Genomic DNA, 18,403 nt, shown 5'->3' on the forward strand with positions numbered 1-18,403 from the left:
ACGATGGGCCGAAGAGCCTCTTTCTGTGCTGTAAAAACTCTATGACTCTATCTGTAATTTACAGAATCACAGAATGGTGACCGCTCGCAGGGAAGCCATTCGGCCCTTCAAATCTGTACCGGTCCTCTGAAGGAGCCATTCACCTCGTGCCACTCTCCCTGTAGCCCAGCACATTCCATTTCAGATAATAATCTAATTGCCTCTTTGAAATCCTCGTTCCAGACCCTAACCGCTCGCTGCGTGAAAAGAAATCTTCTGCCTGTCACCGTTGCTTCCGTTGCCGACTGCCTTAAATCCGTGTTCTCATTCCTTTCACCGACGGTGAACAGTTTCTCCCTGTCTACCCTGTCCAGGCCCCTCGTGAGTTTCTGCATTCTCTCCAATTCCTCCTTCCTAAAGTGCCACGCCCAGAATGGGACACAATACTCCAGTTGAGACTGCACAAGTGTTTTACACAAGTTTGAAATAGCTTCTTTTTTTCTTTCAAGAGTCTTTGCCCCTATTAATAAAGCCCAGAATGCGGCATGCTTTATTAACCATGCTCCTTACACATATTTTGCCACCTTCAATGATTTACGAATACCTCCTTTAGAATTATACACTCTACTTTTCATTATCTCTCCATTTTTCTCCTGGACCTTTTCTTCCATGAGCTGTAACTTTGTTCACAGGTATATTGTGCAGCACTTTATCAGGTGCCTTTTGGAAGTCTATGTATATCACATCAAGAGGGTTACCCTCATCAACCCTCTCTGTTACCTCCTCAAAAAACTCAAGATGGTTAAACACAATTTGCCCTTAACTTAATTTCAGGTTGGCTTTCCTTGCCCACATTTGCCCAAGTCACTAGCAATTGTGTCCTGGTTTATCGTTTCTAGAAGCTTCCTTCCCCGCCACCAAGGTTAAACTGACTGGCCTGTAGCTGCTGGGCTTATCTTTATATCCATTCTTTAAAAAGGATGCAATATTGTCAATTCTCCAGTCCTCTGGTACCAGCCCCGAGTTTAAGGAAGACTGGAGATTTATGGCCTCCACAAATTTCCCCTCTCACTTACCTCTGTACCCTTGGATGCCTCTCATCCGATCCCAGTGCCTTATCAACTTTAAGTGCAGACACTCTATCTAATATCTCCTCTTTATCAATTCTAGACCTTTCACGTGTCTTTCACAATGACCTGCACAGCATCTTCCTTAAGACAGACGCAAAGGATTAATTTAATATCTCAGCTATTCCCTCAGCCTCCATGCATAAATCCCCATTTTTGTCCCTAATCAGCCCCACTTCTCCTTTTGCCATTTATCTGCCTGGTTCCCAATTGTATTGTAGACCTGACATCTGCCAGAAACACACTTTTTCCTTCTTCATCTGAATCTCTTTCTCTTTTGTCATCTAAGGAGTTCTGGATTTGTTTTCCCAACCTTTCCCCTTCATGGGAATGTACCTTGACTGTGCCTGAACTATCTGTTCCTTAAAGGAAGTCCACTGTTGTTGCAGTTTTGCCCACCAATCTTTGATCCAAATTCATCAGAGCCAATCTTACCTCATTGACATCGACTTTCCCCCAGCCCAGTTAATTGTTCTCACCCTGGATTGCTCCTTGTCCTTATCCATAGCCAACCTAAACCTAATGATACAATGATCACTCTCCCCTAAATGTTCCCCTGCCAACACTTAATCCACTTGACCCACCTCATTCCCAAGAAGTAGGTCTAGCAGCACCTCCGTTTGCATTGGAGTGGAAACACGCTGCTGTAGTTTCCTGAACACACTCCATGAACATTGCCCCCTCTCTGCGCTTCACAGTACTACTATTCCAGTCTATATTTGGATAAAGTCCCTGTTAAAAATACCCTATAATTCTTGCACCTCTTTGTAATTTCCCAGCAAATTTGTTCCTCTACAACTTTCCCGTTAGTTGGTGGCCGATAGACCACACCGAGCAAGGTTACTACATTTTTTTTGTTCCACAACTTTAGCTAAATAGATTCTGCCCTTGACCCCTCTGGACCATCCCGCCTTGTAGCACTGCAATGGTCTCCTAAATCAATACCGCCACCACTCATCCTTCCCTTAACACCGTGCGTCCAGGAATATTCAACACCCAGTCTTGCCCTTCTTTGAACCAGGCATCCGTTACAACGGCATGGGGTGGCTTCAATGGGAATCCCATTGACAAGCGGCGGGAAGAGAGAATCCCGCCGCGAGCGGGCGAAGCGCCGCCGGGAAACACGCGGCTGGACGACCGGAGAATCCTGGCTCGTATTTCCACAATGCAATCTGCACCTGTAACCCGCCAGTCTTATTTACCACACTCCGAGCATTTCACAAACTTGTACAGTAGCCCAAATTTAGACTTTATTACCCTCCCCGAAGCCACCTACCAACTTACTATTTCCTTACCGAGTACTACCTATCTCTACCAATATCCTCTCCCCTCTGATAGTAACTCCCGGTTCCCACACCACTGCTAACTTTGGGGGCCGGTTTAGCACAGTAGGCCTAACAGCTGGCTTGTAAGGCAGATCAAGGCCAGCAGCGCGGGTTCAATTCCCGTACCGGCCTCCCCGAACAGGCGCCGGAATGTGGCGACGAGGGGGCTTTTCACAGTAACTTCATTGAAGCCTACTTGTGACAATAAGCGATTATTATTAACTTTATAAACGCGAACAATAGGCAGGACGGCTTGGTGGCAGGGTCACCACATTCCTGTCCTATTTCTTGGAGCATTTGCCCTTGTCCGTCAATGGGTCACTCTTCAAGAAAACGAAAATGAATGGGCTGAATTTTCCCACCCTTCCCGTTTTGGGGGAGGTGGGGGGGGGGGAGTGTTGGGATCTTCGGGTCCTACCGATGGCGACTCCCCCCGCCCCCCCCCCCCACCCTGTGACAACGGGTTTCCTGGCTGCAGAGGATTCGGGCCACACCAAACGGCGTGGACATGACCAGGCGGGAAGATCCCACCAGGAAACACGCCGGCGGCGGGGGAAATCCCGCCCCATCGGATCTGAGTAACAAGTCTCTAGAATTGAGATGGGATTGGGATTGGGGAGGGATTCTTCCCTTTCCACTCTCCCGATTAACCACCCGCCGGAAAAATGTTGTCTGGCATTCTTTTCGTATTTCTCCGGGGTGTTGAGCCCTCGGTGCGAAAGAAACGAGAAAAACAAGAATCCAATTAACAACTGATGTCCTACTGGTGAAAGTGCAGGCCCACTGCCGACTGTGGAGGTGAAACTGCAGAGGGAAAAACAAAAATCATTATTAAATGCAAATGTGCTTCTATTTGGGGAGAGGACCTGGTGACTTGAGTTGCGAAGTTGTTCTTACCGTGACAGCAGCAGACCTGAAACTGTCATATCACAGTCTAGCGAAATAGCTGTCGGCACTAATTGGGCAATTTCAGCATGAAAGGCCCCAAGGATGAAAAAAAAGCATGGATGGATGGGAGGTATACTGGAGGGCGGGAGGGCTGTGCTCAGAAAGGAGAGGGGGCGGGGATCAGTACCAGTGCTGTCCAAATTTATCATTTGACCCAAGCCACGGCTTTCGTTTGGAAAGCTCGCGTGAAGAGCAAGGTGAAAATGTTACCCCCACTTCCCGGCACTGTCTCTTATCATCATGACGAGCGAACACAAGAAATATCTTTATTTTAAAATGTGTTAATTTATACATGATGTGGAGATGCCGGCGTTGGACTGGGGTGAGCACAGTACGAAGTCTTACAACACCAGGTTAAAGTCCAACAGGTTTGTTTCGATGTCACTAGCTTTCGGAGCGCTGCTCCTTCCTCAGGTGAATGAAGAGGAATCCCATCTCTGGATCTGTAAAGATTTAATCACCTGCTAATGCTCGCATTCCAAGCATTGTCTGGCATCTTTGAATCTGTCTATATATATGTTTCTGGAACATACCTCTTCATTCACCCGAGGAAGGAGCAGCGCTCCGAAAGCTAGTGACATCGAAACAAACCTGTTGGACTTTAACCTGGTGTTGTAAGACTTCGTACCATGATAGAATGAAATAGAACTCAACTGGGGCAACAGGGAGGGGGGGGGGGGGGGTCTGTGACTGGCCTCAGATTATCTGGGCTTGGGAAACGAAGGGAGGGGGACACAGATAGACTTCCCACTGCTGATTGCTTTGTTTGTAAGGTTTGGTGTGTGTGCATGTGTGTATGCATGTGTGTTCTTGTGTGTATGCATGTGCGTTCCTGTATGTATGTGTGTCTGTGCATGTTGTGTGTCTGTGTGCCTGTACATGTATCTCCATGTGCCTACGTGCATCCATGCGTGTCTGTGTGTTTCTGCATGTGTGTCTGTATGAGTGCCTGAGTCTGTATTGTGTGCACATGTGTGTGCATGTGCATATGTGTGACCGTGTGCATCGGTATGTATGTATTTCTGTGCATGTCCGTGTGCATCTGTGTGTGTGCGTCTGTGTGTTTCTGTGCGCACGTGTGCTGTATGTGATGTGTGTGCGTGTTTACATGTGTGCTCCTCAGGATGCACCGTAGGTTGAGGCTCAATCTACTCAATCTCCTGATGATAAAACAATCAATCACCACATCAGCGGTTATGTTGCAAAAGGTGGCCACACTTCTCTTCAAGTTGCAGCCCAGTGTGAGTCAGGGCGTCCAGGATAGGAATAAACCAGAGCAGTTGATAGCAGCCACTCACATCTATGGAATTAAATAACTTGAGGTTGGTCTTCAGTAGTGCCGGTGAGGCATGGCAATCCTTGATCATGTGGATTTATCAGTCTGTAGCATTGCTGAGTTCCATCTTTCTTTCTTGGCCGATCTAGATATTGCTGCTTTCCCTGCTCAGCTCTCTAAGAGGTGGCGCCAAGCACAGGGCACACGTGCCAAGCGCTCAGACCCTCTTTTCCCTGGTCCAACTAGCGATTAGTCAGTATGATAATACTGAGGGGCAGAGCTGAGGAAGAAAAGGCGCAAGAGCATGAGGTAGTTCCTTCGAAGGAGCGTCACACCTCACTCAGGACTTGGTCAGCATCAGTGTTCCCGACACATCTCGTCCTGCGCCGTCTCTTGGACTTGCTGCGAGGCCTTGAATGGGTGAGAGAGGAATTTCTCAGATTCCCCTTCTCCCAGATTGAGTGGATCTTGCAAATAAATCCGGCTTGTGGTATCCAGGTGGTTTCAGAGTTTCTCATGAGGTCGGGCAAAGTGTATCACAATTGCATGGGACAGGCTGGATATCTCAAAGGCACTTTACCCATCCCGCCATTCTTCATATATTCATACAACGGAGGTTTTAAGGCAGTAACGGCATTGTGGATTTGACAGGGCCCTAGAACAAGGGGCCGTGTTCCTTACAGGAAAAGGATAACACCAGCTGCAGAACTGGTGGGATTCTGTGTTGGCTGTGGTTTCATTTCGGGAGCGATGCCCAATTATCTGAGCAGAGGACCGCTTTGTAGATTTCTAAAACCACCTTACGGAAAGTCATTGAGGATCTCGTGATAATTAATATAAGAAAACCACTGACAAAAAGAAAAATCAGTATTTTGCTCCAAATCATAAACACCATTTGAGTAACCGTTCTTTACTTCTCACTTCCGTTTCCATTTTGCCTTCTGCTAATTCAATGTAAACGTTCATCTTTTGTTCTATTGACCCCAGTTATTTGAAAGTAACAGTTCCCGTTTGTGATTTCTGTATCATTTAATAGTTTCATACACTTCTGTCAAGTCCCCTCTGAACTGGCGCTTTTGGCTCTTATCTCCCACTCCAATGCATCTGTATTTTCAAAGCCTCATAGCAACGGCACATTAGGAGCCCAGTCAGGAGCCCCCATGTCTGTGGCAGTTCAATTAGTCCCCACTCCTATCCCAGAGCCCAGAGCATTTTCCTCCCACCTCCAAACATTTGTTTCATTCCCTTTTCGAGCCTGGTGCTTCCTCCAGCCTTCCAATGAATTCCAGTTCGTAACAACTCACCACGCAACAACAAAAAAACTACCTCCAGGCTCTCTCATCAATTATCTTAAGCCTGTGGTCCTCGGCCTTTTTCATTCTTTTGTGGGGTGCAGGCGTCAGCATTTGCTGCCCATCCCTAATTGCCCTCGGGAGGCTGAATGGGCCAATTCAGAGGGAGGTCAAGACCCACAGCAATGGGTCTGGAGTCACGAGTAGGCCAGACCAGGTACCGGTGGTTGATTCCCTTCCCTGAAGGACATGAGTGAAGCAGATGTTTTTTTACAACAATGGACGATAGTCGTCACAGTCACGAGCTTTCAACTCCAGATGTATTGAATTGATATTCCACCAGCTGGTGGGATTTGAACCCATGTCCCCAGAGCATTATCCGAGGCCTCTGGGCAGAAGGTGAATGGCAGGAGTGGGTTACCCACCCTTCCTGACACTTGAAATAATTTCTCACTATCTCCTCCATCAAACCACTGGGTGCGATTTTCTGCCCCCCCCCCCCCCCCTCCCCATGTGCCAATCCCAGTCTCCATATACCTGAAGCCTTTCAACCCTGGTTCACTCTTGTATTCGCTGACGGTGAACAGATATACTATGTGTGTCTCAATATACCTGTGGGGTGGCCAGCACTAAGCCAGTTCTATTGAATTTCCATTCTTGGCCAACCATTAGCTACGAGACAGCCATCAGGGGTCCGAATCCACACCCTGTAGGCCAGAGAAAGATGAATAAAGTGGCAAATAACACCCCCTGGTCAGAGAACAATCATACTCCAAGCATCAGTACTCAGCTCATTTTGTTTTTTGAATATTAATTTCAGATATTTGGGCAAAGCATGGTGGCGCAGTGGTTAGCACTGCGCCAAGGTCCCAGGTTCGATCCCGTCTCTGGGTCACTGTCCGTGTGGAGTTTGCACATTCTCCCCATGTTTGCGTGGATTTCGCCCCCACAATCCAAAGATGTGCAGGGTAGATGGATTGGTCACTGTTATAGGCCAGGGTTTAGAGAACCCCAAAGTGTATCATGGAGTTCACCTGACCCACAACTTTTAATAGATTGTGGTATGGGGAGCACACGGCCCACTCTACAGGTGTGGTACAGCAGAAATGGAAAAGTATTTTTTAAAGCAAAACAATGTTTATTCTATGAACTCAAGTTAACCTTTTTAAAACATACAGTGAATATCTTAGCAACCATTAATTCAAATACAACCCCCAAAGATCACAACACTAAGTAATCCTTTAAGCTTTCCTTTTAACATCCATAAGACTTAAAAACAAAACCTTTATCAGAAGCACATCAGATTAAAGTCACTACTGAAAACATTTATAATTCTGAATTCACCAAATGATCAAGAGATAGTCTTTTGATGGCAGAGAGAACAGCAGTACACTGCTTGGTCTGGCTTCAGCTCCAACACTGAAAATGAAACTAAAACACACCCTGCAGCAAACAGCCTAAAACAAAAGTAAAAAGCTGACAGACAGCTCAGCTCCACCCACTCTCTGACATCACTGCAGTAGTAAACACCCATTTCTTAAAGGTACTCTCACTGCAGATATTTATATACACACCCATTTATAAACACCCATTTCTTAAAGGTACTCTCACATGACACCTCCCCCCAAGAAAAAAAATTAACCATCAACTTCAAGATGGTTTAATTTTTTCACCTCTTCACTATCCTTTAAGAAATGCACACAGTAAATATACTTTTTCATTTCAAAAAACAACACACGCAAACAGGTATAATAATATAGTCCATTTTTTTTTCTTTTTTCTTCCTCCAACTGGAATTGCTTCCATTCATCACATTCGTGACAAAGCATCGGCTATCAGGTTTTCTCGTCCTCCCACATGTACTATTTTTAAATGAAATGGCTGCAACAATAAACTCCAGCGAAACAGCCGTGCATTGTTATTCTGGAATCACTCCAAAAACGTCAAAGGATTATGATCAGTATAGATAACGGTGTCAGACGGATTGCTGGTCACATAAATGTGAAAATGTTGCAAAGCCAGCACCAAACTCAAAGTCTCCGAATCAATCGTGGAATACTTTTTCTGGTGAGAATTCAATTTCTTTGAAAAATCACCAATAGGCCGCTCTAGCCCTTCGTCGTCGTCTTGTAGAAGCACCGCACCTCCGCCCACATCGCTCGCATCAACCGCCACTTTGAATGGTTTGCATCAGTATTCACCAAAGAGAAGGAATTGGTAGATGTTGAGTCTGGAGAAGGGGGTGTAGATAGCCTGGGTCACATTGTGATCCAAAAAGACGAGGTGTTGGGTGTCTTAAAAAATATTAAGGTAGATAAGTCCCCAGGGCCGGATGGGATCTACCCCAGAATACTGAAGGAGGCTGGAGAGGAAATTGCTGAGGCCTTGACAGAAATCTTTGGATCCTCGCTGTCTTCAGGGGATGTCCCGGAGGACTGGAGAATAGCCAATGTTGTTCCTCTGTTTAAGAAGGGTGGCAGGGATAATCCCGGGAACTACAGGCCGGTGAGCCTTACTTCAGTGGTAGGGAAATTACTGGAGAGAATTCTTCGAGACAGGATCTACTCCCATTTGGAAGCAAATGGACGTATTAGTGAGAGGCAGCACGGTTTTGTGAAGGGGAGGTCGTGTCTCACTAACTTGATAGAGTTTTTCGAGGAGGTCACTAAGATGATTGATGCAGGTAGGGCAGTAGATGTTGTCTATATGGACTTCAGTAAGGCCTTTGACAAGGTCCCTCATGGTAGACTAGTACAAAAGGTGAAGTCACACGGGATCAGGGGTGAACTGGCAAGGTGGATACAGAACTGGCTAGGCCATAGAAGGCAGAGGGTAGCAATGGAGGGATGCTTTTCTAATTGGAGGGCTGTGACCAGTGGTGTTCCACAGGGATCAGTGCTGGGACCTTTGCTCTTTGTAGTATATATAAATGATTTGGAGGAAAATGTAACTGGTCTGATTAGTAAGTTTGCAGACGACACAAAGGTTGGTGGAATTGCGGATAGCGATGAGGACTGTCTGAGGATACAGCAGGATTTAGATTGTCTGGAGACTTGGGCGGAGAGATGGCAGATGGAGTTTAACCTGGACAAATGTGAGGTAATGCATTTTGGAAGGGCTAATGCAGGTAGGGAATATACAGTGAATGGTAGAACCCTCAAGAGTATTGAAAGTCAAAGAGATCTAGGAGTACAGGTCCACAGATCACTGAAAGGGGCTACACAGGTGGAGAAGGTAGTCAAGAAGGCATACGGCATGCTTGCCTTCATTGGCCGGGGCATTGAGTATAAGAATTGGCAAGTCATGTTGCAGCTGTATAGAACCTTAGTTAGGCCACACTTGGAGTATAGTGTTCAATTCTGGTCGCCACACTACCAGAAGGATGTGGAGGCTTTAGAGAGGGTGCAGAAGAGATTTACCAGAATGTTGCCTGGTATGGAGGGCATAAGCTATGAGGAGCGGTTGAATAAACTCGGTTTGTTCTCACTGGAACGAAGGAGGTTGAGGGGCGACCTGATAGAGGTATACAAAATTATGAGGGGCATTGACAGAGTGGATAGTCAGAGGCTTTTCCCCAGGGTAGAGGGGTCAATTACTAGGGGGCATAGGTTTAAGGTGAGAGGGGCAAAGTTTAGAGTAGATGTACGAGGCAAGTTTTTTACGCAGAGGGTAGTGGGTGCCTGGAACTCACTACCGGAGGAGGTAGTGGAGGCAGGGACGATAGGGACATTTAAGGGGCATCTTGACAAATATATGAATAGGATGGGAATAGAAGGATACGGACCCAGGAAGTGTAGAAGATTGTAGTTTAGTCGGGCAGTATGGTCGGCACGGGCTTGGAGGGCCGAAGGGCCTGTTCCTGTGCTGTACATTTCTTTGTTCTTTGTTCTTTGGTATAATTTGGGATGACTAACACAGGAGCAGTGGTTAACACTGCCTTCAGACCGTCAAATGCCTGTTGACACTCCACTGTCCAATGGAATTTGTTACGCTTCTTGAGCAAGTCCGTCAGTGGAGCGACCACGCTGCTAAAATTGGGTACAAATTTCCAGTAAAATCCACTCATACCAAGAAATCGCATTATTTCCCGTCGTGTCGAGGGTATCGGAAACTCCCCAATAACTTTTGTTTTCGCATCCCGTGGGACCAGTCGACCCTGTCCGATTGTATGGCCAAGGAAAGTGACTTGGGCCTTTCCAAATTCACTTTTGACTAGGCTTATCACCAAACCCGCCTCCTGAAGTCGATCAAATAACTCCATCAGATGTTTTAAATGTTCTATCCATGTCTGGCTGAAAATTGCCAGATTGTCGATGTATACCGCACAATTGGGTAATCCTGAAACAACTTTGTTAGTCAACCGTTGAAATGTGGCTGGGGCGTTTTTCATACCAAATGGCATAACTTTGAATTGGTATATACCATCTGGAGTCACAAAAGCTGAAATCTCCTTCGCCCTTTCGGATAAAGGTACCTGCCAGTAACCTTTAAGTAAATCCAGTTTGGAAATAAAAGCTGATTGTCCCACTTTCTCAATGCAATCCACCAAATGTGGGATAGGATAAGAGTCCGTTCTTGTAACTGCATTAACCTTTCTATAGTTCACACACAACCATTGGGTACCATCTGGTTTTGGTACCATCACTATGGGTGAGCTCCATTGGCCGCAACCCACTTCAATTATGCCATTTTTAAGCATACTCTCAATCTCTTTGTTAACCTGAGCCAAATTTAAAGGGTTAAGTCTGTATGGATGTTGTTTGATTGGAACAGCATTTCCCACATCTACATCATGTATAGCCATTTTAGTACTTCCCAATTTATCTCTACAAACTTCCCCATGTGATATCAATAACTCTTTCAGATCAGTCCGTTTTTCCTCTGGAAGGCAACTCAACAATTTATCCCAATTTTTAAGAACATCCTCGTTTTCCAATTTAATTTGAAGTATGTCAAATTCACAGTCATCTGGATTTGGTTCGTCACTTTGAGTTAGAGTCATTAAAACCTCCTCCTTTTTCTCTCCTTCCCTATTAAAGTACCTTTTAAGCATATTCACATGACACACTCGGTGAGTCTTCCTTCTATCTGATATTTTTACCACATAATTCACCTCACTTACTTTCCTTTCAATCTGATAAGGTTCACAAAACCTAGCTTTTAAATGTTCACCGACCACTGGTAACAATATTAAAACTTTATCCCCACTGGCAAAACTACGAAGTTTGGATTTCTTGTCCGCTACCCGTTTCATCACATTTTGTGCAACTTTTAAATGTTGTCTAGCCAATTCACCTGCTCTATTTAATCGTTCACTAAAATTTGATACGTAATCCAATAATGTAATTTCCAATTTCTCACTCACCAATTTTTCCTTAATCAATTTAAGTGGTCCTCTTACCTCATGACTAAAAATTAGTTCAAAAGGACTAAATTTGGTTGACTCATTAGGTGCATCCCTAATTGCAAACAATACGAATGGGATTCCTTTATCCCAACCCTCTGGATAATCTTGACAATAAGCCTTCAACATTGTCTTTAATGTCTGATGCCACCTTTCTAACGCTCCCTGCGATTCTGGATGGTATGCAGTTGATTTAAATTGTTTTATTCCTAAGCTATCCACAACTTCTTTGAATAACTTTGAGGTAAAATTTGATCCTTGATCCGATTGTATTTCTGTGGGTAGTCCATATCTAGTAAAGAATTTAAGTAACTCCTCCACAATCTTTTTAGCTGTAACATTACATACTGGAATAGAATTTACAGTGCAGAAGGAGGCCATTCGGCCCATCGAGTCTGCACCGGCTCTTGGAAAGAGCACCCTACCCATGGTCAACACCTCCACCCTATCCCCATAACCCAGTAACCCCACCCAACACTAAGGGTAATTTTGGACACTAAGGGCAATTTATCATGGTCAATCCACCTAACCTGCACATCTTTGGACTGTGGGAGGAAACCGGAGCACCTGGAGGAAACCCACACACACACGGGGAGGATGTGCAGACTCCGCACAGACAGTGACCCAAGCCGGAATCGAACCTGCAGGTTAGGTGGATTGGCCATGATAACTTGCCCTTAGTGACCAAAAAGGTTGGAGGGGTTATTGGGTTACAGGGATAGGGTGGAAGTGAGGGCTTAAGTGGGTCGGTGCAGACTCGATGGGCCAAATGGCCTCCTTCTGCACTGTATGTTCTATGTTCTATGTTCTAGACCTACTACGTATTGTCCAAACTGTATCCCTCTAACCCCCCAACCGTTCGTGTGTCTATCAAGATATATCTTAAATATTTGCTATCGTACCTATCTCCACCACCCCCACTGGCAACGTGTTCTGGGCACCCACCACCCTCTGCGTGATAAACCTTCCCCACACATCTCCACTAAACTTTCCCCCTCTCACTTTGAACCTGTGCCCCCTTGTAATTGAGCCTTCCACCCTGGGAAACAGCTGCTGGCTATTCTCGTAATTTTATAGACCTCAATCCGGTCTCCCCTCAGCCTCCTCCTTTCCAGCGAAAACCTCAGGAGGAAATCCCGCCATACCCGGGATCAGCCTAGCGAACCTTCTCTGGAATGCCTGCAATGTTTATAACAACATACCCTTGCTGGGGGAGATGGTGGCGTAATCCCGGGGCCCAGGCTTTTCCTCTGGGGGACAAGGGTTCAAATCAAGTTAGGATTCAATTGATAAAATCGGGAACTGAAGGCCCATTTCAGTAAATGGTTACAGTGACACCATCATCGATTGCTATCGTTTAAAAACTCACCTGATTCACCAATTCCCCTTCGGGCAAGGAAATCTGCCGCCCTTACCCGGTCTGGTCTTCGTGGACCCACAGCGAGGTGGCTGACTCTGAACTGCGCCCCCCCCCCCCCCCCTCCCCCGCTGATACGGCCTTGCAAACCGCCCAGTTCAAGGGGCAATAGCTGGCCCTCACGTTCCGGCCTCAAAAGTGCCCCCCCGAAATAAAATTATTGTTTCAGAAATTCGCCAATCACTCATCCCTGGTCGAATTGGTGTGCGTTTGTCTCAAAGTGAATGAATGGCGGGTCTGCTATCGAACCGAGCAGCCAGTCTGAATACACCCAACGCAGGCTGACCAAAGCTGTCCCCATAACAATCCCTTCAGCTTCAAAGATTTGAAGTTCGTCCCTTGATCCTGCCCAATACTCATGTAACACTGAGCACCGAAGGGGCATTTGTAAACCCATGAGTTAACAGTCAGAATCACGTTGTCGAGCGCTCGCTAAAATTAAATCATCTATTAATGGAAACTGGGGGAGGACTGGTGGCTGTATAATAAATATATATACATGTACGCACACCAGAGGCTGACATTTGTGGTGCTCCCAGTGAAAACAGCTGAGTTAAATTACCTCAGCGTGTTCAGCAATCAGGCAGTTGCATTTATCAGAAAATGGTGTGCGTGAAGTTTTTATTCTGGAGTACGCCGACCAGTTCCATTGCTGCTTCAACCTGGCCGAGCGAATTAGGCCCCAGGCTGTGGAGGTGGGCCCAAAAACCATGGCGTCCGGGACGTCGAATTGCCTCCCAACTCCCAACCCCCCCCCCCCAGGTTAAAAAAAAAATGACTAGGCCTTAACGTTGCTCTCTGCCCTCCTTTGCAATGAAGAGAGAGAACCGTCGCCAGTTGTGGCTCTCCGTCAGAATCCTTTAAAAACAGGCCGCCTTGGGCCCCTTGACGCCAAAGGCCATATCGAAGAGCAGGATGTGATGTTTGTGTGTGGGGTTGTGGGGGAAAGTGAACACTGGTGAGCTTTGCAGAAGTTCTGCGATGGGGATGGAGCACAAACATATCCCTCCCTGAGGAATTGCTACAAAATGGGGAGTGATTTCATGACTCGAAAAAAAAAACACCAATCGGCCGTCTTAACACTTGGCAATTTTGTTTTTCAAGGAGGAATTGCTGACTTATTACAAATTAAGTTTACCCTGGTGATTTTTCAAATGATATTTATTGCGAGGCAGCAGGCACAGAATAGAACCAAGCCATTGTTATTCAGGACAGAGACTAGCACAGAATGGGCAGAGTCATTTCTATCGGGGGTGGGGGGTTGGAACTGTCATCATTTGTTCCAAATATGTCAACAGACACGTTATTTTATTGCCCTGACTCCTCGGTCTATTGGAATTGAGATGTAATGTTGTTGTAGTTGTTTTTATTTTTAGAATACCTCCACGCCCATGTGCTGTTTTATTTTTAACCCTTTGGGGAATTAGAGGGGGAAGTGGTGGAAGGATTTCCGAGCTGATTTTCAGCTCGTTGAACTGCGTTGAATGCACTTTCCGTGGTCAACAACCCCTGGTGTTGGACACTTGCGCGCAGCTCCTGGTCCAGCACTAGGGGCCTTCCACACGATGCAATGTATTGCTTCTTACTTTCCCCGGTTGCGTTTCACAGCCGTATTACCACTCGGCTTTTCTCCCTCCCGCCTTCTTCGGCCAGCCCTTCACCTGGATTTCCCCGAGGGTTCATGTCCCGGTCACGTCTGCCAGCGCTTTGCTCTCATGCTTTTTGACAGCCTGGCATGCGCAAATAAGTTCTTCAAGTCAGGGAACCGAGACAAATGAGCAAAGACCGACAGCGCAGGCAAACGATGAGGCTAGTCAGTAGGAGAAATGTAATGCCTCCCCCTCTTAGCGTGTTCCGTAGCAGGGGAGGGGGCTCCATTTAATCAGACGGGGCATTGGTGGGTGGGGATCCCCTTCCTTCCCATCTCCTCCCCAATTAAATCCAGGTATAGGCTCATGGATGGCCTTCCTGCCCCAATTGACACCCTTAAGTGGACAATTCAGGGCCTCATCCAGTCGCCAATATTAACCTAGCAGAGAGCAGGGGAGGGAATGGGGGTGCTCATCATGCAGGAAGTACGTCGAGCAAAGGGTTGTTTTCAAGGGCTCCCGGGGTGGACTCTCAGTCAAAGGCACTAAGTGCCTGATCGAGAGACCCAGCATTGGGAAGCGGGACCCCACTAAGAGCCACCACCCCTTCCCCCGGCAGCTCCATCACTCAACAGCAACTTGGGATGCCCGAGAGGGTCCAAGGTTGTCGTTGGTGTCATACCAGTGGCAACCACCTTCTTCTCCGCTGGCGCTGTTCAGTAGAGCTGCTGATCTCTGATTGCCTGGAAGCTATCAGTGGGCAGGACTTCTACCCTAGGGTCCTAGATCCCAGGGCAAGGTCTGCCCCCCCTCCCCCGTCCCGGCCTGTTCAGTGCTCGAGTGGCGCGGTGGGCCTTTGCTAGACTATACGACGGAGGCCTCTCTCTATCTCTCCAGCCAGCAGACGAGGTCCTCCCCGCTGCCAACATGCAATCCAATTTTAAGACTTGAGTCTTAAAGGCCTACAGACAATTCCTAATCCTACATTTATCCTTTCTTTAAAATATTCATTCATGGGTGCCACGTGGGAAGGCCAGAGGTGATTTCCCATTCCCAATTGCCCCTGACAGGATGGCAGGAACCAGCCTTAATCAATACACCGGGATTGCTTGGCAGGGAGTTCCATTATTGCAAAAAGACAGACTTGCATTCGCGTAGTGCTTTTCAGGAGCACAGGGCATCTCAAAGTGCTTCACAGCCAATTAAGTGCTTTTGAAGTGCAGTCACTGTTGTAATGTGAGAAGAATTTCGGGTGACAGCGGTGTAGTGATAATGCCACTGGTCCAGCAGTGCGGGGGTTAAAGCCAGTGCCCTGGGACATGGGCCCTGCCCCTCACCACGGCAGCTGGTGGAATTTAAATTCGAGTTAATAAAATACGGGATTATAAATCGCGTCTCAGTAATGGCGACCATCATCCATTGTCACAAAGATCCGTCTGGTTAATTCACGCCTCTTCAGGGAAGGAAACCTGCCGTCCTTACCCGGTCTGGCCTACATTTGACCTCAACAACGTGGCTGGCTCTTACCTGCCACCTGAGATGGTGCGCCAAGCCACTCAGTTCAAGGGCAATTAGCGATGGGCAACATTAGGGATGTTGACCTTGCCAGTGACACCCACATCCCGTGGAAAAATACAGGGGGGAGAAACCCCATTAAAGACCCTTTGGGACATTGTGCATTATGTATAAATGCACGTATTTCCTTTCCAATAAAAATGTGGAATTAAAAGTCTCACGGTGACAGGCAGCGCGGTGGCCTACTGGTTAGCACAGCTGCCTCACGGTGTCGAGGTCCTGGGTTCGATCCCGGCTCTGGGTCACTGTCCGTGTGGAGTTTGCACATTCTCCCCGTGTCTGCGTGGGTTTCGCCCCTACAACCTAAAAATGTGCAGAATAGGTGGAATGGCCACGCTAAATTGCCCCTTAATTGGAAAAAAATAATTGGGTAATCTAAATTTATTAGAATAAAAAAAGTCTAATGGCGACCATAAAACCATTGTCGATTGTCATTAAAAACCCAGCTGGTTCACTAGGGAAGGAAATCTGCCATCCTTATCTGGTCTGGCCTACATGTGACTGAAAGTGGAGGATTCTGTTGTTCCACTCTTCAGACTTGGTATTACCCTGGATCATTGGCCATGGCTGTGGACTTAGATTTGCCGCTTTTTAAAAACTTTTTTTGTCTCCAATGATGTTTGTGTTGTACAGCAGGTACATTACCTGGTTTGACATGACTGGGACTGCACACAATTATTTCCAATATATTGTATGGGGAGAAAATGATTCTTGATGGCAGCATAGAAACGGGAGGAGACCATTCAGCCCCTCGAGCCTGTTCTGGGCCCGCCCGTCATTCAGTGAGATTGTGGTTGGTCTGTATCTCAAATCCATCGATACGCCTCAGCTCCATTACACCTCGATCCAGCAAAAACCTATCGATCTTTTAGATGTCAAATTATTAACTGAGCAACAACACGGTGCTCTTTGAGTGAGAAAGAAAGAGAAGGGTGTGGGGAGGAGAGAGGGAGAATGAGAGAAAGCAGAGAGGGGGGACAGAGGCGAGAGATATTGGGAGAGGGGGAGAGGGAGGATGAAACAAGAAAGAGAGGAGAGAGATGGAGAAAGAGTAGAGAGTGAGGGAAAAGAGAGACAGAGGAGATAGAAGGAGGCTGAGAAGAGAGAGAAGAGAAAGAGAGGGTGAAAGAGAAGAGAGAGAGAGGAGAGAGACAAGAGAGAGAGAGAGAGAGAAGAGGGAGAAAGAGAGGAGAGACAAGATTAAGAAGAGAGAGGACAGAAAGAGAGACGAGAACAAAGGAGAGGGAAGCAAGATAAAAGACAGGAGAGAGAGGGGGAAGAGAGGGAGAGAGAGGAGAGAGAGGGAAGGGAGAGGAGAGATAGAATAAGAGAGAAAAAGGAATGGGAGAGAGGGAGGAGAATGAGAGAGGGAGGGGAGAGGATGGAGAGAGAGAGAGAGAGGTGGAAGGGAGAGGAGAGATAAAGAGAGAAAGAGGAATGGGAGAGAGGGAGGAGAGTAAGCGCGGGAGGTGACAGGAGGGAGAGAAGAGAGAGCAAGAGAAAAGGATGAAAAGAGAGAGAGAGAAGACTGCAATGCTTTGTGTGAGGAAATGTATATCTGTCCTAACCCAATCCTTGCATCGCATGGTGAGCCAGAACCAATTGCCCAATTGGGCCTTTCAGTTTGAGCGGAACTGTTCCAGATCACTTGCCATGCTGACCGTTTCCTGCCTTGCCCTGGCAAAATACAATGTCCCATCTTGTAAACGTGTCGCTGTTTTGCAAAACTGAATTCACTTCCAATTTCACCCAAGGTTTCTGTCCCAGCCCATGCCCGGTCACATCCCCCGTGAATAAAATGAATCCAGAACTCCCTCCCTAAGAGCACTGTGGGTGTGCCTACCACTGCATGGACTGCAGCAGTTTAACTAAGCGGCTCACCGTCACATTCTCAAGGGCGTTGAAGGATGGGCAGTAAATGCCAGCCTTGCTAGTGATGCCCACTGTCACAAATTGGGGAACAGAGCAGCCAATTGCTGCACAGGAGGCTCCACAAAAAAACAATTTGACAAGGGCCTGGATAATTTATATTTCTAACGGGGTTTGGTTGAGGGATGCATATTGACACAGGAGGTGCCCGAATGGGATCTGTTACCGGAGAAGTGGGGCGGTGGGGGCGGGGGGGGGGGGGGATGGAAACGGGGCCTCAATTTAACGTTCATTCAAAACGATGCCACCTTCCACCGCACAGCGCATGCGGTCAGTGCTGTGCTGAGGCGTCAGCCTGGATTTGGTCCTCGGCCTCTGGGGTAAGGCTGAAACCCAGATACGACTCGGGGCAAAGGTTGCTGCCCGTTGAGCCATGGCTGACCTGTAAACCACGGCGTCGTCATGACAACAAAAAACGGCCTACGGGCGTCCCAGTTGCACTTGCTTCCCCGATAAACACGTTGGCCTCCCAACCATCGTTGCCGTGACATTAGAAAAACAAAGCAAGTTTGTTTGCAAAACAGAAGTGTTTCGTAACCGTC

General features: G+C 47.1%; 1 protein-coding gene across 8 annotated transcripts in view; it reads left to right on the plus strand.

The window, feature by feature from the left end:
- Nucleotides 1-18,403, plus strand: part of LOC140403268 (ELAV-like protein 2) — a 258,076-nt gene that overhangs the window by 143,831 nt on the left and 95,842 nt on the right. The gene's annotated exons all lie outside the window — the stretch shown is intronic.

The sequence above is a fragment of the Scyliorhinus torazame genome, chromosome 27, assembly GCF_047496885.1.
Source record: "Scyliorhinus torazame isolate Kashiwa2021f chromosome 27, sScyTor2.1, whole genome shotgun sequence".
NCBI lineage: Eukaryota > Metazoa > Chordata > Chondrichthyes > Carcharhiniformes > Scyliorhinidae > Scyliorhinus > Scyliorhinus torazame.